This window comes from Macrobrachium nipponense, chromosome 41 (assembly GCF_015104395.2).
Source record: "Macrobrachium nipponense isolate FS-2020 chromosome 41, ASM1510439v2, whole genome shotgun sequence".
Classification (NCBI taxonomy): Eukaryota; Metazoa; Arthropoda; class Malacostraca; order Decapoda; family Palaemonidae; genus Macrobrachium; species Macrobrachium nipponense.
In genome coordinates this window covers 29,732,418-29,757,660 of record NC_061102.1, presented here as the reverse complement: position 1 = coordinate 29,757,660, position 25,243 = coordinate 29,732,418, and the positions used below count along the sequence as shown (strand labels likewise).

General features: G+C 32.2%; 2 long non-coding RNA genes across 2 annotated transcripts in view; one reads left to right on the top strand and one right to left on the bottom strand.

Moving 5' to 3' along the window:
• Positions 1 to 25,243, bottom strand: part of LOC135212893 (uncharacterized) — a 208,393-nt gene that overhangs the window by 12,911 nt on the left and 170,239 nt on the right. The gene's annotated exons all lie outside the window — the stretch shown is intronic.
• Positions 400 to 20,063, top strand: LOC135212892 (uncharacterized). Its single transcript, XR_010314011.1, has 3 exons — positions 400 to 534; positions 9,524 to 9,693; positions 19,957 to 20,063. It is a non-coding gene; the product is annotated as an uncharacterized LOC135212892 (long non-coding RNA).

Sequence of the window (25,243 nt, the reverse complement as noted above, 5' to 3'; positions counted from 1 at the left end):
ACACACACACATAGACACAATATATATATATATATATATATATATATATATATATATATATATAAATATTCACGTTTCATGTAAGCCGTGTGGACGTATGCTGCAAGGGGAAACTATGTTGCAATAGTAATCCTTGCAGGTATGTCCTGCGCCACGCTGTAAGTCTCGGGAGGGAGAGTGGGCATTGTGGCACGTTACTTTCCCACCCTTTGCAACCCTGCATTGAAACCTTTCACACGGCGGAAAGGGACGAGGCTGTGTTTGAGAGGGAGAGAGGGAGGGGGGGGGGAGGGAGAAAGGGACAGACAAGTTCCTGAATGATGATGGCAAGGGAAGGGAAGGGAAGGGAAATGAGACGGGTATCTCAGCCCCTGCAGTGCACGCTCTAAGGTCGCAAGGAGCTGAGTGAGGTGTTGGTATCTTGCAACGCAGAATTTCACCTTAAATCTCCGACGAAGCAGCGTGCGACAGTCTTCAGGGAAAGTCTTTGGGACGATAATCAGGATCATCAACAGCTTCAACGAGTTTGGCAATGTGAGTTTTATTTACGTGGCAAAACTTTCTGTTTCTTTCTTAATGTACTGGTGAAGCAAGCTCGCAGTTGCGCTGAGGAGTTTACTGAAGAGGAAGGAGTCGGTGGAGCAGGGTAAGAGCGCACAAAATATTACCATAGTAGGCCTCTAAAGACATCAAAGAAAACGTGATTTCGTGTCCTCTTTTTGTTTTTGCTTTAAGAGACGTTGTTTTTGTAATGTGTTGGTGTATTACTGAGAAAGTCTGTCAATCAGTCTACGTAGAATTTTATAATGCTCATTAAAAATGCATCATGACACTGCAATTGGTACAGCAAAAATAATCGTAAGTTCGTTTAGTAAAGGAAATTACGGACATACAAACAGCACATAGACAAATAATATATGTATGTGCGTGTGTCTGTGTGCGTGTGTAAACACACGTACAGCTGTGTATAAAGCAATAAGTGTAGATCACATTTACTAAACCAGGTTATCAGGACGAAAATCCCAAGCTGCCACCCACGGTGACTGGGGAATCTTGCAAACCCATTTAGGAAGAAATGCAAAATTTGACAACGTCGCTCGGATGTAATTTTAGGCCCTGAACAAAATAATCAGAAAATGATACAATTTGAACGAGTAATCATTTTGAGTTGGTGCGTTCATTATCTTGATGAGTTATGCGCGCTGTAAATAACGTTTTCGTTGAAAAATTTTATTTATTTCATCACAACGGATAGGTAAGACACTAAACAGATAGCTAGATAAGCAGAGAGAGAGAGAGAGAGAGAGAGAGAGAGAGAGAGAGAGAGAGATAATCATGCAATGCAGTGCTTCGCTGCTAACGGGAGCTACTCGCTGTCCTAATTGTTGCCTTCGTCAAGGTAATGTTTTTGGCCCCTGTTCGTTTGGTTGTTAAAATGATTACGTAAGAATTTAAGTGCGAATTTTTACGAAAAATTGGCCCAAGGTAGGCCTTGTGACTGCAAAAAAGTGATAAGATTTTTAGGAGAGATAGTATGTAATTTTTGGGCAGGAGGGACCTTTTGGTTAGCGGTCTTGCTCGGCCTACTTTCAAATGTTCCGAGCTTAAAAGAAAGAAAGAAAAAAGATCCTATGCACAATTACTGTAAAGAAATTCTGTTTGGAGGTTACGTCTTCTTTTAACTTTTACTGATGAAATTCTGTTTGGAGGTTACGTCTTCTTTTAACTTGTATTAATATGTTGGATGCTGAGAACCAACAATTATTGGTCAATAAAAATGTTTGTTCACAGGGATTTTACGTCAGGGAGGTATGTAAGCGGTTTCTGAGTGCTTTCCCTACTGGTTTCGTATGTCCCTTCTCTGTCTGTTTCTTTAACTAAAATCCTTTCATATTTTCCTTGATTAAATAACGTTTAGTTATGAGATGGCCACTTATTAAAACAACTACAAAATTAAAAAAATAATGCCAAAGTAGTTTTACGAAGGTAAGTGAGAAACATAACCAATAATATCTGATAACAAAGGCAAGAGATTCAAAGGTACTGCTACTAATACTTCAATTAAAAATGATAATAATAAAAATAGGAAGAGTTAGAGTGAGATAAAAAGAGAATGAAACAGAACATTAAAGTTTTACAATCTAGAGGATTGTGATACTTGTTCGTTAAGCTGACGATGCAGTTTTTAATTGCTATTGACGTATAAGTAATAACAATTCTAAAGGGGAAAGGAACTCTTTATAAATGAAGATATTTCTAGCAATTGCCGAGACAGGCATCAATGAAAATGATTTTCAATTTTCTATTGCTGAAGCCCTACATTACTGCTAAAATACAATAAAAGAGTGGTGTGCTTATAATGTCATTATTATTATTATTATTATTATTATTATTATTATTATTATTATTATTATTATTATTATTATTATTATTATTATTATTATATTAAATAGACTGAATTTATGTTAATCATAATGCTATACTCAGCGGAAAAGGAACAGAACTTTTGTATGTGTGATTGTTAGGACCCGTGGTCAAGAAAGACTTACTGAACAGTACACTATTCTCTATTGTGCAATCAACCATACAATGGCCTTCTTTTCTCAGCTGAGTTTTTTTTTTATGTTCTGTAATTTATCTCTTTGTCACAGAAAAAATCACAGCCAGTCTTATAAAGTTGTAAGTTCGTAATGCAGAGATGCCGTGATGTCAGCTGACAAAGTCAAAGAGGAGGTTTCCATCCGCTTTGCTGTATAACCCTGGATCGGTTTTCCTGATAATACAGCATCAGACACCACTCTTTCAGTCTTTCAGACATATTATGCTGTTCATGTCTGCGCATTATATAATTTTGTTGATTTAACTTATTTTCAGGTATCTATTTGGTGTTCTCTTCCTTCTTTCTATTCTCCTTTTTCACATTTGGTCATTCTATTCTGAGAAAGCTTACAATGCTAATGAATGAAAAATGAAAAATTTACCATTTATTTAAGAAAATTAACAAGGATTACGAATCTTTAACGCTATTTTTTTTTATATAAACAGCTACGAGATTCTTTATTTACGAAACACAAATTTAGCATGAAACTAGGACTCTGCGATAACTTTAGGATTACTACCATAGATGTTTTAAGCATCTTAATCAGAATCCAAGAACAAACATGAATATCTCCGAGGGCTGAACAGTGGAGATTCTTGTGCACAAATTTTGACAGAACTTAAAATCTTCAGTTTATCAATTCACGTAATTCTTAGTAGAGAAAAATACACAGGAATAAAAAAAACATATATATAGCACTAACATTACCAACAATTATCATATTTACAGACTGAAAAAGGCACAATATTGTTCGCAGATATTACCAAAATATTTCTAATTTGAGAAAAAAAATTGGCATACGACTATTCAAGTTTGTTAATGATATTTTAACATTCGTAATGTTTATTTAAAATTACATACAACATGTATGTAATAACGAATTGTGGAATAACGATGCATTATAGAAGGAATGTATATATACTAGTACTGCGTACCAGAGCTATATATAGGCACACAAACGATTCAAGATTTAATATCATTGCTTCTCAAACCGTCGCTTTCTGAATGACACTGTGAGAGGCACTTTTGTTCAGTAAGATATAAGGCCCTGAGATGTAAAGTAGCCAGCCATCTAATACGGAGAAATGGAAACTAAACTGGCCCTTGAAACAGCAGAAGCCAATCTCGATTTTAGAAGAGAATGTTTGGCTTATATTCTCTCTCTCTCTCTCTCTCTCTCTCTCTCTCTCTCTCTCTCTCAGAGCGGCGTTCAAAGGGACTTTCCTACCTTTCCTACCGTCATCCACCATTTGAAAGCCAATATTTTTTTTTCTTTATGAAGCAGACCTTAAGTGGGACCGCCTTGACGTTCATTTCATATCTCTATGTTTGAAAGAAGACCGGGATATTCACATATTTATTCTAACATTCACCGAATAGTTTCCAAGATAACGTAATGTGGTTCAAACACACGCACGCACGCAAATGCATATACAAGTGTATGTACAGTATGTATGATGCATGTATGTAGTGTGTGTATATATATATATATATATGTATATGTAAATATAAATATATATATGAAGTCCAGATAAAATGGCCTTAAAACTAGCAAAGTCATCCATAAAGACTTGCTAAGAAGATGCGAATATATATATATAGTGATAAACTAGATTCGGTTAGGCTGAACCAACACCCGATATGTTTATGTGATATATATATATATATATATATATATATATATATATATATATATATATATATCACATAAACATATCGGTTGTTGGTTCAGCCTAACCGAATCTAGTTTATCACTATTCGCTTCTTCTTAGCAAGTCTTTATGGATGACTTTGCTAGTTTTAAGGCCTTTTTATCTGGACTTCATCAGACTCTGGTATCTATTGGGAGCTTGCTTAAATGGTGGATGGTACGCCAAAGATGTGTATAGCACAGCCTCGATGTCAACATGCATGCAATTTATATGTGTATGTGTATGTTTATATGTATATATATACATATATATATATATATATATATGTATATATAATATATATATATATATATATATATATATAAGTTTTTTTAATATTGTAAAAACCTTTACAATATAAAATGAATATACCCATATTATTGAAACAAAAGAAAAAAGTAGAGCGTTATATTTCGAAATATAAGAAACCGTATTTACGTTCTCCCTGGGTTTTCATTCATGTGGCACATACTAGATATATATATATATATATAATATATATATATATATATATATATATATATATATATATATATATATATATATATATATATATATACATATACACACACAGACACATGTATGGTATAATAACCGAGACATTGTGATTGGGGACTGGAAAACTTTATATTCAACTGTACCTCAACAAACCTAAACGCACAGTTTTCTTATTTTTCAGCGAACTCGATAATAAACGATAGAAACGTTTTCCGATATATATTCTTCAAACACTCTCTCTCTCTCTCTCTCTCTCTCTCTCTCTCTCTCTCTCTCTCTCTCCCCGTACAAAACATGCAGCTTAAAATCTGCACTGTAGAATGTTACTAAACTTTAAATGAAACTGAAAAACGCAGTGACCTAGACCCTAAAGGAAAATAGGAAAGCAGGAATGTGCACCACGCAATTTCTCTTATAAAAAGATATTTATCTGGAAGTACTGTAATTCCAATAAACCAACTTCGCAGTAACAGGGCAGGAGAGAGAGAGAGAGAGAGAGAGAGAGAGAGAGAGAGAGAGAGAGAGAGAGAGAGAAAGTCAGTCTTAAAATGACAATCTACTTCATTCGGGAAAAATAAAACACCAAAAGAAAATTGATCAAAAAACAATGTAAGGTATACAAATAAACTCAGTTCCTTATATAAAACGGCAACATACAAAACCTTTCTATAACCTATATTCCTCAAACGAAAAAGCCGCAGACAAAACGGGAAAAAGCAGAGCGAGAATAAAAGAAAAAAAAAGGAAGAAAAAATCCTTCCATCGACATCCCTTAGGCAAGAGAGAGAGAGAGAGAGAGACAGAGAGAGAGAGTGCGAGAGAGAGAGAGAGAGAGAGACTCGGTTTCACCTCACTAACAGACGCAATTACCAATTCAATTCCGCTTTGTTTTTCCCCTCTTTCCTAGTAAACAAAACTCACTATTAGCAGAACACGATAAAATGCTTCCGACTGCAAAACAAACGGCCATTCCCGAGGGTGTCAGCCACCCACAGGCCTCTCTGATACGGAATTTACAATAAGTGGTGATCTGTTTAGGGTAAAACCTTTCCACAGGTTCTCTTCCGGAAAATGCGAAAACAATCCCGCGCGTTCTTTTATTTCCTTTTTTTTTATTTTTATTTTTTTTTTTGTCCTTGCGCGCGTCATTTTTTTCTTTTATTATGATATGGAGTTCAGGAATGTATTTGTGCAGCTTTGGAGAAGAAAAGTCTTCACTTATCAATGCTTGGCTGACGCCGGGACCTGTTTATGTATCAGCGTGTTTATTTGCCTATTTCATTTTCGCTCAAAGGGTCTGCAGTGCTTTTGAAACCCTGTGATTGGATTTTGTTTCCTCTTTCTGTTTGTCATACTTAAGCGACGATGCTTTTCACGTTAATTAGAACGGTGCTAATGTAAAAGAACGTAGCATGCAAACTTGAGCGCAAACACATGCACAGTTATATTTATGTCTTGCATCAAAAAGAAGAAACATCTTCCCGGAAACACATCGAGGAAACAGGATTTAACTTTCTGAGTCTAACGCTCATACACCTATAAAGATTATTCTATAATATAATCATGATTTAAACAAATACATTGCACATAACATACGGTTTTAATGTGTATAACAAATATATCCAAGAATATACTCATATGTTATCTTGAATATATTTGTAAGAACATATGCAATCGTATAAATATGCATATGCATGTACTCTATATAAGCTGTTTCTCATGACAGATAATGGCATAAAAAAACAAGGAAAATCAATGCCACATTGATCATTCAACTGCTGTATCAAGGATGAACCCCTCCTACTTAAAATTTCCACAGCATAAGTAGCATTACAAATCCTACATTACATATAAGTAATAATAGTATAATATATATATATATATATATATAGTAATATATATATATATATGTATATATAAGGATAAAATATATATTTAAATATATAATATATATATATTTAATATTTACATATACAATTTTTCGCTATTAAAGAAACATAACATTCTACTACGCCAAATGGTTTTAATTCAGTCATTTTTCTCTGAAGAATAAGGAAAAAAACTTCCATTATTCATTTCAACAAGCATCATAACAAGTGCCCCACCTTCCGAAAGTACTAAGTATATTTCCGTAAAAATAAAATGATTCTAAACCAGTTGGAAAATTGTGGAGAAGAATGGAATTAGGCTTGTAAATCTCGAATCTACTGTTATCTGTTTAAGAATAACTGCTTTACAAAATACATTTTTTCAATTAATAAATAACAAAGGTACAACGAAACATAAATTTTGGGTGGTAATAGGTCCTCCACAAAATTTGGATCACAGAAATGAATATTCCGTTGAACAATGAACCGAAATAATCACCAAAATTCCAGTATTTTTATATAGTCCTGTAAATGCTAAATATGAATGTAGAATGAAGAGAATAATCTATTTATTTATTCAATACCTTCTTATTTGGATATCACAGCGGTAGTACCGATTTTTTTCTATCCGTTATTCGGTTTTATAGAGAAAACAAAATGTCGATGAAAATCCTGGAGAGCCCATAATATTATAATACATTTTCTTCAGATATTTGAGTTTTAATGGCTAAGTGTGCTAATGGTATGCAAATAGTTTAAGTCCAGGTGATCCGTCTTTTCGTATTCAGTTCCAGATTTAGGATACATCAAGTTTTAGACGCAGTATGGAAATGCTTTCATTCACTCAAAAGCGTTCAGCTATTCGTGTTTTAGTGCGTGTGCGCGTGTATGGTGTACTCTCTTGTTGTATGAATATAAATTATATGTAGACAAACATACATAAATGCGTATATATATTTATATATATATATATATATATTATATATATATAGATATATATATATATATATATATATATATATTATATATATATATATATATTTGATATTAAATCACGAAAAATTAAAAACAAAGATGATTGTATGAACAAAGTTACAGCTACGAAGTGTTTCAATTTTCCTTCGTGTCTGTAACTTTGTTCATGTAAATATATATATATATATATATATATATATATATATATATATATATATATATATATATATATCAGGGGGTAAGGGCGAACTCATCGCACATCACATTCTCATCCAGATTAAGGGCAGGAATTCAGAAGCAGAAGACACAGTATCCATTTATTCCAAGCTTTCGTGATTCATAATCACATCATCAGGGATATCTACAACAATAAAATACAATATATCAATATAAATATAAAATTAAAAGAGCTATATACAAAACTTTAATTTTAAAAGCGGACGAAGGAAACTGATAAAAACGAAATAAAAAGTAAAATTGTTAAGAGCAGAAAACATACGTGAACAAAGACGCACTTAGAAACAAAATAGTAAAATTCAAAACACATACTTAAATACAGACACACTTAAAAAAAAAAAAAATGGCTAATAATAAATGAATAAAATACTGGAGGTTAACCTACCATTACAGAGGATAAAGACGCACTAAGAACATAAAAAATTTTTTATGTTTTGTTCTTAGTGCGTCTTTATCTGGATGAGTATATATATATATATATATATATATATATATATATATATATATATATATATATATATATATAATGCGCACAAGTGGTTGCATGACTATATTCAAATATATCCTTATGGTAAAGGAGACAAACATCAGCAAGGACACAGATTAAGGTAAATCTATAATTGCACTTAAGGCTTAAAATAAATTTCCTCAAACTAAAACAGCAAAAACACTGTTAACTTATCAGCAACGGAGAATTTTTTGTCTAGGATCAAATTAGTCGCACTCTAGTTTTATATATATATTATATATATATATATATATATAATATATATATATATATATCTGTGTATGTGCGCGTGTGTTTGCATATATATATATATATATATATATATATATATATATATATATGTATGTATGTACATATATATGTATATATATATATATATATATATATATATATCTCAAAATAGAGAAAAAAGTACTATATTTCGAGACTGCTGTCTCCCTCTTCAGGTAGATTCATCTACCTGAAGAGGGAGACAGCAGTCTCTGAAATATAGTACTTTTTCTCTATTTTTGGTGTTTTTTTATGGGCTCCTTTTATTAGATGGAACTCTGTTGTTACAGAACATTTTTTACCAGTCATATATATATATATATATATATATATTATATATATGAAATATATGTCGCTGTATAAAATTCATCTCATGTAAATACTCATAAATAGTTAATTTGTAAGCTAGTATTATTTATCACTCTGATGTTTCTACCAAAATGAAACTAAATAATTTGCTAATATATGTATTCTGAAAATAATAATGCAAACATCGAACTAATTTCTCTTGAAAAAATTTCTATCTGCAAATAGCTAGTGGCTGATGCTTAACTTTTTTTCCATATATATTATCACTATTAAGTTGAGCGTTTTAGATAATTATGACACCAGCTTTGTAATTAACGGAAATATCGAAAAATTGCACTACAGTTCCACTTTATACAAGAATGCAATACGTCTCGAAAACTGTGTTAAAATATGCTATACTAACATAAACGAAACAATTAGAATAATAGAAACCCCTGGGACCAAATTTCTCAGATATTCGAAAATTAAGAAATGCAAAGAAACGCAGCCAAGTTAAGTGTCAACTCGCGCGCGTGACTCCCGTAGAGTTTTTCATGCGGTTACTCGAGCTTCCTTTTTCTCCACTTAGGCACGACGTTGGTGGGACAGGACCACCAATGGTAGGGCTGACGCGAGGAGGCGGGAGTTGGAGAAAGGGAGAAACAGGGTCTTCCCAAAATGGCTGATATCGAGCACGTACTCCTTGAGAGTCTCGGTGGATGGATGGCTTCGCTCATTCTGCAAGGAATTCCATGAGAGGTAAGGTTCGAGGCTGTTGCATGATTTAGCCGTTGCGATGCAGACTTTCTCTAGAAGGGATCTCCTCTCTCCTCAATGTTGCAATATATTTTTATATACAAGCGTGTGGTTGGGTGGACGGAATGCATGTATTTATGTATGCATGTATGTACGAAAATAAATATTTATTATACCCATGAATGACAGTATAACCTAAGTCTCTGAAAGTATTAAATGCGTAGAAGACTAAGCGCTATAATAAGATACGATTAGGACCACATTCCCAGGTCTTCGTCATTTGATGAATTTATTTGTACAAATACTTTTATCTATTTCATTAACAAACATCGGCAACAATATTTTCGATAAGGCGGACAAAGTATTAATATTCGATGAATGTCCTAAAAGCTTTGCATTTTCGATAACAACCTTACCAAAATATGAAAAGTTTGCAAATGCTCCAACCATATTTGAAACATTCTTTTACGAAAGGAATAAAAAATATTAGAGCATATTTTTTTCTCTACCGATATTTCAAGGAAACTATTGTAAGTTTAAACACAACTTTATTTTTTATCAAAAATGCCCTGAAATAAATTAGATTCCTCTTCCAATTATAATCATATGAAAAGGTTTGCAAAGCCTGGCATTATTTCGTAGAAATTATGTTTACCCTTGCAATACATTTTTTGTTTAACTTTTAGAATCACAGACAAGAGTAATTGGTTCTATGTATGATTATATATATATACTATTAGCCAACAAATATATACTAATAGTTTAATGAAAATGTTGACGAGGTTTATTATTATTATTATTATTATTATTATTATTATTAATTATTATTATTATTGTTGTTGTTGTTGTTGTAAAGGAAGAATGTTACCTCAAGATTATTTTCTAATAAATATCTTAAGTAACAATATGTAAGAAAATCTATTTGGTCTATATATATATATATATATATATATATATATATATATATATATATATATATAATATATATATATATATATAATATATACTTATAATATAAACTTGAATGAAGCTGACAAATAGAAAATAACCTTTCTCATACATCGTTAATTACAATATCTACTAGAAAATAATGTAGAGGTTACATTCTTCTTTACAATGATAATAATAATAATAATAATAATAATAATAATAATAATAATAATAATAATAATAATAATAATAATAATAATAATAATAATAAACCTTCTCAAAATGTTTTTCATTAAACTATTATTATATATTTGTTGGCTAATAATAATAATAATAATAATAATAATAATAATAATAATAATAATAATAATAATAATAATAATAATAATAGCAGTAGTAGTTATACTAATATATCTGATATATTAATATTAATAATATTCAAAATCACTTTTCGGAATAATAATTAAAAGTAGCAATGAATAAGCCTGATGGAATATTTACCATGATGATTATTTGAAGAAATCAAATGGAACTATATCTATAATTATTTCTAATATGTTGTTTAATGATGGCAGCGATCTAGTAATTCAGTTAAACTATACTAATACAAAAAATATCAGTATGGTTATAGTAGTAATAAGCCTCATTAATATGATTACTATAATTAAAATAATGATAATTATACTTATTTACAGCCATGACAATAAGAGCATTATTAGCTAAATTATGTAATTTTATAATAATAATAATAATAATAATAATAATAATAATAATAATAATAATAATAATAATAATAATAATAATATGCAAGGAGCAGGCCTTCTTAGCTACATTTTTATTTAATATTCTTAATAACAATAACGACAAAAACAACAACAACAACAAAACAATAATAATAATAATAATAATAATAATAATAATAATAATAATAATAATAATAATAATAATAACTGTATGATTATTAGCCTAATAAACAAATTAAGACGATGATACATTTTTGTAATAATGATTAAATATTAACATCTGCGCAATACCTAGAAAACGTTCCAAAAATGGAAACCGGAACACTAAAGTATTTATTTTCATAGTGCATTAAAAATAAGCGCAGTATATCCTTAAATACAAATAATTTTACGGATTCTTCTAACATTGCATAAATGAAAAACGACGTACAAAATTACGTGCGCGCGCACACACACACATATATAGTACTACATATATAATATATGCATTCATATAGTATATATATATATATATATATATATATATATATATATATATATATATATATATATATGTTTGTGTGTGTGTGTGTTCTTCTAAAATGCACACTAGAAAAAATTATAAAATATATTCATTACATACTAATAACCATATACTAACGATGGCGATAATGATTATATAACAAAAAAGTTTTGCAATATTTTGAAGGAGAAAAATGTGTACTTCAGTAGCAATGAAAGTTTTATACAGTCAAGAAAACGGTACTAAATAGCAAAACACGTACTTGTCTGTTTTTCAATTAGACCAAATACAATTGTTTTAATTACGAAAAAATAAATAAATAAAATAAAACAGGAGAGAAATGCGCAGCCAAAATCGATTTTATTTCAAAGCCCTTTTCTTGCATGGTGTTTGCAGATTACAGATGAAATAAAATCTTTTTTTTGTTATCGGCGGATGTCGAGAGAAAAAAAAACACTCCTCCCCTAACACTCCAATCCACAAAAAAAGAATAAAAACGAAGAAAAAAAGAAATATAGAATGTTTGACATTTGTTTTATCCCTACTCTCTTCACATGCCTGTAAGTCCCTTTTGCGGGAAAGGACAAGCGGTAGATAAATTACGAATGGGAAAAAAAATGGGGCGATTGAAAAAAAACAAGCAAAACAAAGGGAGGACGGGTGAGGAGGCATCAACAAAATGCTCCTCTTTCAGTCCGGGATTAATGATTTTTTCCCCTTTCAAATTTCCACTTTCAGCCGCTAATGAGAGAGTTACATGAATGACTTTTTACGCACTTTTTTTTCCATTCATTAATTTATTCATCACACGTGAAGCCGTTTTAGCGCTGTACGGCAATAAACCAAAGGAAAAAAAACCGGGAAAAGAATACGGGGAAAAGAATTAATGTATTCACGACGCTTTAAATAAGCGTTTCCGGACTCGGCCGTAAAAAAAAAAAAAAGAAATAATTTGATTATTTTCAACCGGACGGTTTTTTTTCTTGTTTTTTTTACGGATCTTTCGTGTTTCCATACGAATCAGATTATGTAGATTGAGTAATTAACCTGGTTAAGTTTACACAATCCGGAGTTTTCTTTTCTCTCTTTTTCTAATTTTGTTTTCGAGTTTTATGTCTCCTCTGGAGACTCGGTTTTTGCTTTTCTTCTTTTTGAGTTGTGCGACACGATGGAGGAATTTCCTGCGCTTTTGGGAGTGGAGACATTCAGTGATGCAAATGAATATGTGCGCTTTAGAGTTTCCCTGTGTGTGTGTGTGTGTGTGTGTGTGTGTGTGTGTGTGTGTGTTTTGAGAATATTCAGTAAAACTGTATCTAGTTAATATGCAGGTAATTGCCAACTTTATGATTTCATGTTTACCAACACACAGTATATACGTACACACACACACACACACACACACAACACACACACACACACACACACACATATATATATATATATATATATATATATATATATATATATATATATATATATATATATAATTGATGTATATGATATATATAATAAGAAAGGTCAGAATTTGTACTCAGGGTATCCCCCCCCAAATTTTTTTTCGCAGAAGAATGATCAACTTGTTAAGCACTCATCGAAAATAAGGCTGATTGATACTGACGCCTAAACGTCTCAAGAATCTCGGCGCTAACTATTGCCATATGCTGAAGATACTGTCAGTGTATCAACCTACCCATGTATACAACTAGCCCCGGTCTCCCTTATATATACACGCATACACAGGCACATATGTATATGTATGTGTATATATATATATATATATATATATATATATATATATATATATGAAACTGCGCACATACATTAACGTGATATGTTTTTACAGAAGTGATTTAATCATCGTTTAACAGTGACTAAATCTGACGACGATGCAACAATAACAAACATTTTGAATTAAGCAAATAAGAAGACGAGCCTCTAACGTGATAGGCGTTCAGTCCATTATATAATAAATAACGCAGTCATTACCATCAATGAGGTCAAGAGGACTCGTCTGCAAGCGTAATTACGATAACCATAGTTGTCATACTTTTTATATGTGTGCGACAGTCATTACATAATGACTTTAGTGGTTGTTATTTCTGTTTACCATCATTATCATTATTGCTTCTCGCTATTACAATTGTATGACTATCAATTTCCGTTTCAGTGCTGAATGACCTCATAGGTCCCACTGCTTTGCTTTTGGCCTGAATTCTCTATTCAGTTCAATTCAATCCATATTACTAGTGGGCCTACCATCACTCTTGTTTGCAAATGATGACGGTGATGATACTGGTGATGAGGGTATTATTATAATTTTGGATAGCATTTTCATAAACTTGACTCTATAGCTGAGGTTGTCATTAAAAATGATGATAATTATAAATGCCTTATTATTATTATTATTATTATTATTATTATTATTATTATTATTATTATTATTATTATTATTATTATTATTATTATTATTATTATTATTATTATTATTATTATTATTATTATTTCACGAAAACTTATCGTTAATATTAGTATGATTATCCCGCAAACATCATTACTATAACATCCTCATCGTCCCTTTGATGCCTCAGCATCAGAGGAAGCGTCTCATTTTGAGAACGCAAGATTATCCTCACCAAAACCCCATCTTCCTTTTCAGCAAGATCTTCATCATTAAGAGAAAGCAATTTACCCTTCGTCCTCCCTCCCCCCCTCTCTCCCTCCCTCAGCTGCCCAGAAGCAAACACACATACACACACACACACAAGTACAAACACACACACACACTGGAGAGCCCCGAAACGTAAATACACATCGCTCATTGGCCAAAACAAGCAAGAAACAGGCGAAACGAAAACAAGAACAACAAGACTGGCAAAAGACTCATTACCACCGTGGAACTCCTCGTTAGAGACGACTGGGGGTATTAAATGCATTATATATTTCCGATACCCCGCCATTGAAACTTATTCAAACTCGCTGGTGGCCTTCAGGTCTCATGTAATTACCTACCCAATTAAGGGTCCCGGGGTTTTGTTGGACGTTATTAAGAATACGCTGCTGCCGATTCAGATTCGATGTAATTTGGAAGCTTATTTCCAAGATGAAAAAAATTTTATATGCTGGGGGGGCGGAGGAGGAGGAGGAGGAGGAGGAGGAGGAGGAGGAGGAGGAGGAGGAGGGGCATATATGGATGGGGGAAAGTGGGGGGAAGGAGGTATTCAAATTCCCTTATCAAGATGGATCAAGGGGAGTGCAGACTATATTGTTGCAGGATTTGTGAAATGCCTGCAAAATGCAGAGAGAGAGAGAGAGAGAGAGAGAGAGAGAGAGAGAGAGAGAGAGAGAGAGAGAGAGAATCCTTATGAAACGATGAGAAGTAACTATAATCACAAGATACAGGTAATATTGAAATGTTTTGTACTGCAACTTCTAAATCAATACCAATTTTCATTAGTTATGGAGCAATCAGTACTAAACTTTAAATAATAATAATAATAATAATAATAATAATAATAATAATAATAATAATAATAATAATAATAATAATAATTAATAATAATGTGATGGAATAACGCAAATGAAGAAGGACGGGAAAAATGGCTCTTTTCACTCTGCTCATAGAATATTTACGACTGACTCGACTTCACTATTTTCCTAATGACTTTACCCGTTCAGCACTCCATTATTTATACCCGAAGAATAACGTTCTTTATTATTATTACTATTATTATTATTATTACTACTCCAGTTGTTGTTGTTGTTGTTTTTGATGATGATGATGATGGTATTATTATTATCATTATTATTATTACACCATTATTACTGTAATTATATTAATACCTTAATTATTATTATTATTATTATTATTATTATTATTATTATTATTATTATTATTATTATTATTATTATTATTATTATGACATGTCTACTAATATAATACAACCAGCACACGGAGACATTAGCAATACGAATAAATTTTGACCTCATCTCGGAATCGATCCCACGACTTTTTCGTGCAAGAGTAAAGGGGGGCTACCAAATGAGACCCTGGGTTCGATCCCGATGTGGGGTCGAAACCTGTTTGGTACTGCACATGTCACATGTGTTGGGTAACGTTATTTATCTTATTATTTGTAGTAGTTGTAGCAATAGTAGTATTACGCTCTCATGACAATTATCATTGTGCATAAAATAACATACCTAAAAAAGAAAGGAAAAAAAAAGTTAAGTCTTCAGTACCAACAATACACCCATTCAGTAAAGAATCAGGCACACATTACAGCGTGAATACAATTTACGCTTTCATATAAAAAGGAGAGATGCAAATCCCTTGAAATAAAGCCTAATACACAAAGGAAAAAAAAGACATAGAAACAGCGGAGACATAACATATTTCCTTTATTAGTCGTGGCACATGTAGACCTCGTAGTGTCATAGTAACCGGGGCTGGTATGGCCGTAGTACTCACAAATGTTGTGTATTAATGCACATGCTCGGAGAGAGTGGCATATGTACATATGTACGCACGTACTAAGCGCACATCTACGACAATGGCAGCACAGGTCTGTGTACAAGACCTGCAGAGGTATATGTGTACAGATCAGGACGCACACATCGTGTTTACGCTCACTAGACTTTTTAAACGAAATAGCGTAAAGAACTCTTCCGCTGAATGTGTCTTCCCTGGAAATTATTCTCGAGTATTTTTCCGTTTAATTTCTACTACGGTTTTGCGTTCATTTTACGGCAGGTATTTTGGCAAGGTTTCCTAGGAGTAGTTCACGATAAAAGACATCCCATTTCAAATCACATAACATTATTTCCTATCGCTATCATTCTTCTGGTTTAAATGCACAGTGTTACTAATTTTAACACACAGACACACACACACACACACACACACACACACACACACACACATATATATATATATATATATTATATATATAATTATATTAATATATATATATATATACTATGTAGACCTATCACTTTCCTTTCTTATTTTATGAAATAAATGTAAAGCGGTGTTATTACTTCTGTTTGCCTACCGAAGACCAGTAACAAATCTTTACAGTGAATAAAGATTAACATAAAAAGTGTCTCAAGTTATCTGAGAAAAGTATCATATGAAATGTTTTAAATATTGAGAAATTTCATTAAAGTATAGTAAAAAAAAAAAAGTTTCCCCACTAAAAATAAAAATTAATGCGCCTCATGAATAATAAACAAATATTCATATTCATAGAACAATTCTAGAATGTAAAAATAGTAAAACACTAATATAAATAAAGTAAAATTTATAAACTTCGTAATCGAGAAATTCTCGAAAAGAGAAAAAAACTACGAAATCTTCAACTGGGAGTCGAAAATGGGGTTTCCAGCAAGAAAAAAATTATAATGAAATAATGATAAAATGACACACTATAAGATATGAACATTTAACGAGAGGTGTTAAGTTTCAGGATAAATAAACAAAAACAGTGAAGGATTTCTCGAATGGGAGACAACAGGTCATAAATCCCTTAATGGGAAAAATGAACTGAAAATCGGTTGACGAAAGCACCCCTTCGGAAGAGGGGGAAAAAACCCAGCTTTCTTAACTTCCTCCTCAGGGGTCACATTAACCATCGCCAGCCAAGGGGAAGGGTTCTTACGCAAATGAAAGATAGTAATTAATATTAAAAGAATAAATAAACAGTTAGATATATGATTTAAATAGTTACTTTTATTTTTAAGAAGATATACGACTATTATATGCACGTGAAAAAAATTGGATTTAAATTTTTTGTTCTTTTTTCTTTTGGCCTTGGATGAGTACAGTAACTTCAGAATGATGCAATTATAAATTTCGAGGAAAAACTCACGTTACACGTGAAGAGGAGAAGCAAGCAAAATGCCTCCGCATAGAAACTTTCCTCGTAAGCAACATTTGTGAAGAGGAAGCTGGTTCCTTGAAGGAGATCCTGCAGCACTAAGGACTTACGTCAAACGCGTTTACCGGAAAATCTTTCAGAAGAATAACCATTGACTGTTTTCATCTTAACTATTCTGAAAATTCTAAAAATGATTAATGAAACCGAAGACCAAAAATAGCCCTCCACTTTCTGGAGCATCACGGAACGATCATTAAGGAACAACAGAAATGAAGATTTGCTGGAAAATGCGCGCCAGCGCGCGAGAGCTCCAGATCTTTTGAGAGCAAATTCAACCTAACTTGGGAGAAAGAAATAGCTACCTGGAAGGAAAATGTCATTCGCTACTTCTGGAAGACGACGAATCCCAACTGCAACAAAATAAAGAGAGGTGTTGTGTTGTAGTTGTAGGGGAGGGAGGGAGATATGACAACAATCAATATCCCCCGAGGGCTAAAACAATAACCTCATCCTGTCTAGGAAGGAAAACAAACAGCAGCATCTTAGATAATTATTACAATCATTCCAATATATTAGGATGGAAGGGACATGCATATTCATCGATATTTCTTTAATCTTGAATAGAAGGAAAAGGGGGTGGTGAGGGGTGGGTGGGGAGAGGAGAAAGTAGGAGGAGGAGGAGTAGGAAGAGGAGTAGGAAGAGGAGGAATAGCAGGAGGAGGAGGAGGAGCCCTATGCTAATTAGATTGGCCTCAGATGTGTTTCAAATGCGAATGGCAGAATTTCTCCGTATTGATTATCTGCTATTCAGTTTTCGAAAACAGCGACGACGGGGTATTAATATTGAGAAATATTTCGTTTGTAACAGATCCCGAAACAACAAAGACCAAAGAGGTACAATGTGCACTTTTTCTCTTTCCCTGTACATTTATTTGCGAGTGAGGAAACACGAGCAAGAATCTCTAAGCAGAGAGAGAGAGAGAGAGAGAGAGAGAGAGAGAGAGAGAGAGAGAGAGAGAGAGAAGGGGCTTGGTGCTGCTTTGGCGTATCTATGTATGCAGGACAACATAAACTTCCAAGGATTCCCGGGCATGCTACTATGGCACTACTATGAGAGAGGGAGTTGAATTTACTATAAGATTATAGCCGTGCACTATGTCAATAGAATTTAATGAATAAACATGTAGGAATTGGGAGAAAAATATGTCCACCCGTATAATTAATCCAGGCCGTCCAAAATGGAACCCTTAATCAAATACGAACTCCCTGTCTGAGGCAAGAGGGAAAAATGCCGCCTCCTCGCCCCCCCATCTCTCCTCCCACGGACGCCTTAACCCCCCCACCTCCTTTACCACATATCCTCTCAGCCAGTCGCAGAAGGCGCCCACGGCCAGGCCACGCCTCCCGCCCAATCCGCTCCTCCCACTTGGCGGTGCGTGGCGAAGGAGGAGGAAGAAGAGGAGGGGGGGAGGAGGAGGAGGAGGAGGAGGAGGAACCAAGAAGGAAAAAAAGAAGGCAAAAAAAGTGAGGAGGTTATTTTTTCCTCTTCGGCCGGATGAGTGTGTAGGCAAAGGGAGACGGAGGGAAATTGGAAGATGCCGAGCTATTGGAACGGGAGAATTCGTTCAAGTTGAAAATTTGGACAGATATGCTCTTCGAATATCAAATTAAAGGCCGGACGGAATTTCAAGGCGGTGTGGGCCTTCGTTTTTCCTCCTTCCTTCGCACAGGCCTTTTTTTTTGGAGGAGCTCTCACTCTCTCTCTCTCTCTCTTTCCCTCTCTCCCGGCTTATAATAAATGCTGCGGAGATATGACTAAGTGGCAGTTTGTCTTATATTGATCTGGTGGAGAAACGTGTCTGAGGAGTAGTCCTGAGTGCTGGCTGGTGGCGTCGCTGTCATACGCCCTACGTTAACTTCATCGTAGGAGCTAGGCTTTCTTCATACATGCTACTATGCATCTTTGTATGTATATATGTATAGCTATACATGCATATACATACATACAGATATACAAGTATATATATATATATATTATATATATATATATATAGATATATATATATATATATAATAGAGAGAGAGAGAGAGAGAGAGAGAGAGAGAGAGAGAGAACGATAATGGAAGTGAGATGCGTTTCGGATGATCAGGTTAAACGATATTGTTGATTAAAGCTCCCGTGATTGGGATTCTGATACTTTACTTCTTATTTCAGGTATTTCAATCGGGAACGACGAAAGCGAAGGCAGACGCGAGAGAGAAAGACGAGAAGGAAGATGAAGAAGAAGAAGAAGAAGAAGAGGAGGAAGAAGAAGAAGACGAGAGAGAGAGAGAGAGAGAGATGATCATCATAGACCGCCCGAAGCGTCACTACGGAGACTCCAAAAAAGAGAGAGAGAGAGAGAGGAAAAAAAAAAGCGAGAACACACAGCGAAGGAGAGGAATGCTATGTTGCAAATGGGAATGGGAATCATACATGATAAAAAGAATGGCTAATAGTACATTCATATGAACCCAGGAAGGTTTTTATTGTTATTTCCTTAGTCAATATCATAGTTCGCTCGCGCTTTCAATCTCTCTCTCTCTCTCTCTCTCTCTCGTCTCTCCCTCTGCCCCTCTCTCTCTCTCTCTCTCTCTCTCTCTCTCTCTGTGATGCTTTGGCTTGCATGATATTTTAGATATTACCGGGTGTGTACATGTGTGAGTGTATTATTATATATATTATAATAATATCGATATAGTAATATATATAATGTATATATATTTAATATATATATGTGTGTGTGTGTGTGTGTGTGTGTGTGTGTGTGCGCGTGTGTGTGTAACATTGATCTATCTTTCTTTCTATCTGCTTATATCCATTCATACTTCATACAAAAACTAATACATACATACGTATATAAATACGCACGCACACAAGTATATACACACGCAGACACACACACACACACATACAAAATGACACGCAAGACGCATTCATCAAATACGGCAGTAAAAATGAACAGAAACGCACCTCCAAAATGTTATCTAACTAAATAAAATCAAATAATTTTCAAACCATGAAAGGAAAGTTTAATGACCAAAGAAATAAGAAAGAGAGAAATCCAAATGAAGTAGTTTTGATACTGATGATCATCGGAAAACTGAATAATTCGACCATAAACGCAAACTCCTGTTGTTCACTACACTTTTACATCGTAAACTTGAAAAAAAAGAACATTTACATATGATTTGCAACTCAAGCTTCACACAGCTGCGAAGTCTGTAGCTGAACCTTTCAAGAGACTAAATTTACAGTTAAAAACACGTAAATTTTACACGCATATATGTTTATATATTTATAGTTTTAAAGACATTTATGCAGCATTGCCATATAATGCATAAATATGTCCACACACACACACACACACACACACACACACACACACATATATATATATATATTACTATATATATATTATATATCATATATATCGTATGTAAGTATATATATATATATATATATATATATATATATATATATATATATATAGCAAATAATATATACATATGTATATGGTGTGAGTACATAGGTTAAATGAATATATAATACGTTCATCTCCATACGTATGGTTGTATAAAACAAAACTGGATTCATATATGTTACATACTCAGCTTCAATGGATTTCACTACAAAACGTTATTGCTATTATTATCATTATTATTATTATCTTACCGACATTATTTTTATCATTATTATTTTAAATAGTTGTTATTAACGCAACTACAATATTAAGTGTAATTTTTGTTTACCTTTTTGTTGGCACCGCTATGAGTATCATATTTGATATATTCTCACCATTACCAAATAATAATAATATTAAAGGAAATAACATCGCCATAAATTTTCTTAACTGTCATTGTTAAGATTATTTATAAAATAACTAATCTTACCAATATTGATAGCAAAGAACAATATTAATATCAGTTGAGATTAATACTCTCTCTCTTTCCATGTGATATAATATATATATATATATATATATATATATATATATATATATATATATATATATATATGTGTGTGTGTGTGGTGTGTGTGTAGTATATATATATTATATATTATAATATATATATATATATATATATATATATATATATATATATAAATGTATATATAAAATGGTACTACTTTATTAATCATAATACCATCGCAGTTTCATTATTAGTTTCTTACAACTGTCAACATCATTGCTAAAATTACTACCACAACTGATATCATCAATATTTATTTAGAAATTCTACAACTACTAAATACTGGCACCCATCCACACATACGTAAAGCGTAACAGGCTACAAAAGTATTCAAATAAATCACTAAAATAAAGACGAAAAATTTGGGCACCAGTTGCCATTCCCTGTCAATAGTTGTTTGCTTTTTCATTTTGGCAACAATCAGTGTGTACATGATGGTAATCATCCTCATCAAAAAAGGGATTCAATATGATATTGATATCATTATCATTAGCGGATTCTGTTGTGTACTGTATATAATTATTATTATTATTATTATTATTATTATTATTATTATTATTATTATTATTATTTTATTATTATTATTATATTATTATTATTATATTATTATTATTATTATTATTGCTACGAAATTCACAACGTCGTGACTAAACTGTTGCATAATAAAAATCCACAATTGTTTATATAAATACACTGCATTATTTGCAAAAGATAAAAACAAAATGCCTCAGTGTTTTAGCAAGGTGTTCGAGTGTCTTTTGTTTTTATCGTTTAAAAATAATACAAATTAATTATATAACTGGAAATTTTATTACACATTATTATTATTATTATTATTATTATTATAATTATTATTATTATTATTATTATTAATACTTTCCAAATATCATCACCACGAATGAGGTCTCATAACCATCAGCAACAAACAAGAAAACCAATAAGATTAATGTCAGCAGTAACATAAACAACGACCCCTACATCCATTGACAAAACAAAAGAAAGTGTTAACTTTAAAACTAATCACTGACACAAAAAAAAACAAAAAAACTCCGCTGAACATCCAAAAAGAAAAAGGGAAAGCAAACATCACCCAAATAATGATGTTTTTTTTTTCCCACACTCCTTTTTCCACTCGCTCATTCTGACCCCCGAAACTTCACCGATGTTTTATTGCTAAATTCTCACCTCTTCGGAACCAGGACAACCCTTTCCCTAAACCCCATCACTCCTCCCCACACCCCTAGACCACCCACCCCCTGACATTCCATAGCACCCCTGGGGAGAATCGGTAGTCATTTCTTTCTTTTTGAATCTGTTCTCGCCTTTATTTTTCGCGCTTATGAGAAACTTCAGTATTTTAATGGAGGAAATATTTTTGTTGTTATTATTAATCGCATACTATTCCATTCTAAGGTTTAACGGTGCTTATCATAGAGTAACAGTGAATATTTGGCTTACGTTGGTTTGTACAGTTTCAGGCAAAGATGTTCATGTTTATCAGAAATATCAACATTATATATATATATATATATATATATATATATATATATATATATATATATATATATATGTATGTATATAAATTATGTTTCTAATATTTCTATTACTCTTGCTACTTGTAACACAAGAATTGGCATGAAAAGCTGTTCATGTTTAAGAAAAGCATCAATATTATTATATATACATACATACATACACACACACACACACACACACATATATATATATATATATATATATATATTATCATATACATATATATATATATATATATATATATATATATATATATATATATATATATATCGCCATCATCTTCAACATCATTATGACTGTCATTGTAAATATCACAAGTCCTTTGGGGGTGGGGGTAATTTAGAAATACTAAAATATGCCCAGGATTCAGCTGCAAATGAAAAATCTACTGACGGAAATTTAAACAATAAAAGAAAGACAACATCACATAAGTAAACTATGTGGATACTTCCTACTTCCCCCCTTGCAACATCAGTTTGAAGTGCTTATAGGGTGACATTCACGGATATGATATCGTTTCGTGAAACAAGGAAATTAGTTTTAATTCTTATTATTATTATTATTATTATTATTATTATTATTATTATTATAGTGTTCTTATGATTGTTTTAAAAATTATTATTATTATTATTATTTTATTATTATTATTATTATTATTATTATTATTATTATTATTATTATTTTATTATTATTATTATTATTATTGTTGTTGTTGTTGTTGTTGTTGTTGTTGTTGTTACTATTATTATTATCATCATCATAAAAACACTTGTTATCCAAGAATCAATACTAGATTGAATGGTAAAGTACAGTTGAAATCGTCTTCATAAATAAGAAGCTGGTAACACTATCATGCTACGAGGTGCTTATGATTATTTTGCATTGACTGAGATTGAACGCATGGTTACTAAAATCAATGGCCTACGCAAAGAAAATCATAGCATACTCCTGAATTTACTACATGATCTGATAAAAACACTTCCAAAGGTAACAACCACAACTACTGTTTATGTATGTATATATATGTGTTTATATATATTATGTATGAAAAGTATATAGTACATATATTGTGTATTGTGTGTATGTATATATATATATATATATATATATATATATATATATATATATATATATATATATATATGTGTGTGTGTGTGTGTGTGTGTGTGTGTGTGTGTGTGTGTGTGTGTGTGTGTTTGTAAGCTAGACTCTTCCTGTTAAGTTGTACCTTACAAAAACAATAATGAAGTCAGTCGAAAACCCCGCTAATAAAATTCCCAAAGATAAAGATTTATGCATTTTATCGTATTACTTGTATACTAAACACAATGAGAAAATTCTATTAACAAAATACTGTGATAAATTTATTTCACCTTTTTTTTCAGACAATGACAGAGAACGGTATAGTTGCTTCAAATCTAACCAGCAACTGCAAGAAAAGTGTACATTGAAGGAATTATCTTGAATATCCACAACTCTTCGAGCTTGCTATGATAATATCATTACTGAAATTCATCAAAATTAAAGAAATTACCTGTTCAATTGCAAGAATAAATAATTATAAAACTAGGTTAGTGTAACAAAAACATTTCACTACAAAGCTCACAAGCAATTTCAAATGGCAGTAATAGAAAACATACTTAGAATTAATAAAAATATTTCTTACATTAAAAAATATTCCAATTTGGCTACATTAATGTTTTGAATATTTTGCTGACAAAGTGTGAATTACGGATTATTTTGCTGCTATGTGTATTTACAATATCATCCACCATACGAATCTTATCACGTCAAGGTGAAGAGAGGAAATGCTACAAAGTTTTCCCGAGTTTCGCGATCATCTTCCAAGACACTAATAGGGGGCAACTCCTTACCAAATTGCTTTCCCCATTATGGCTAATATTTAGAGATTTTACACGAGAATAAAGTTACGATCCAAAAAACTTTGTTTT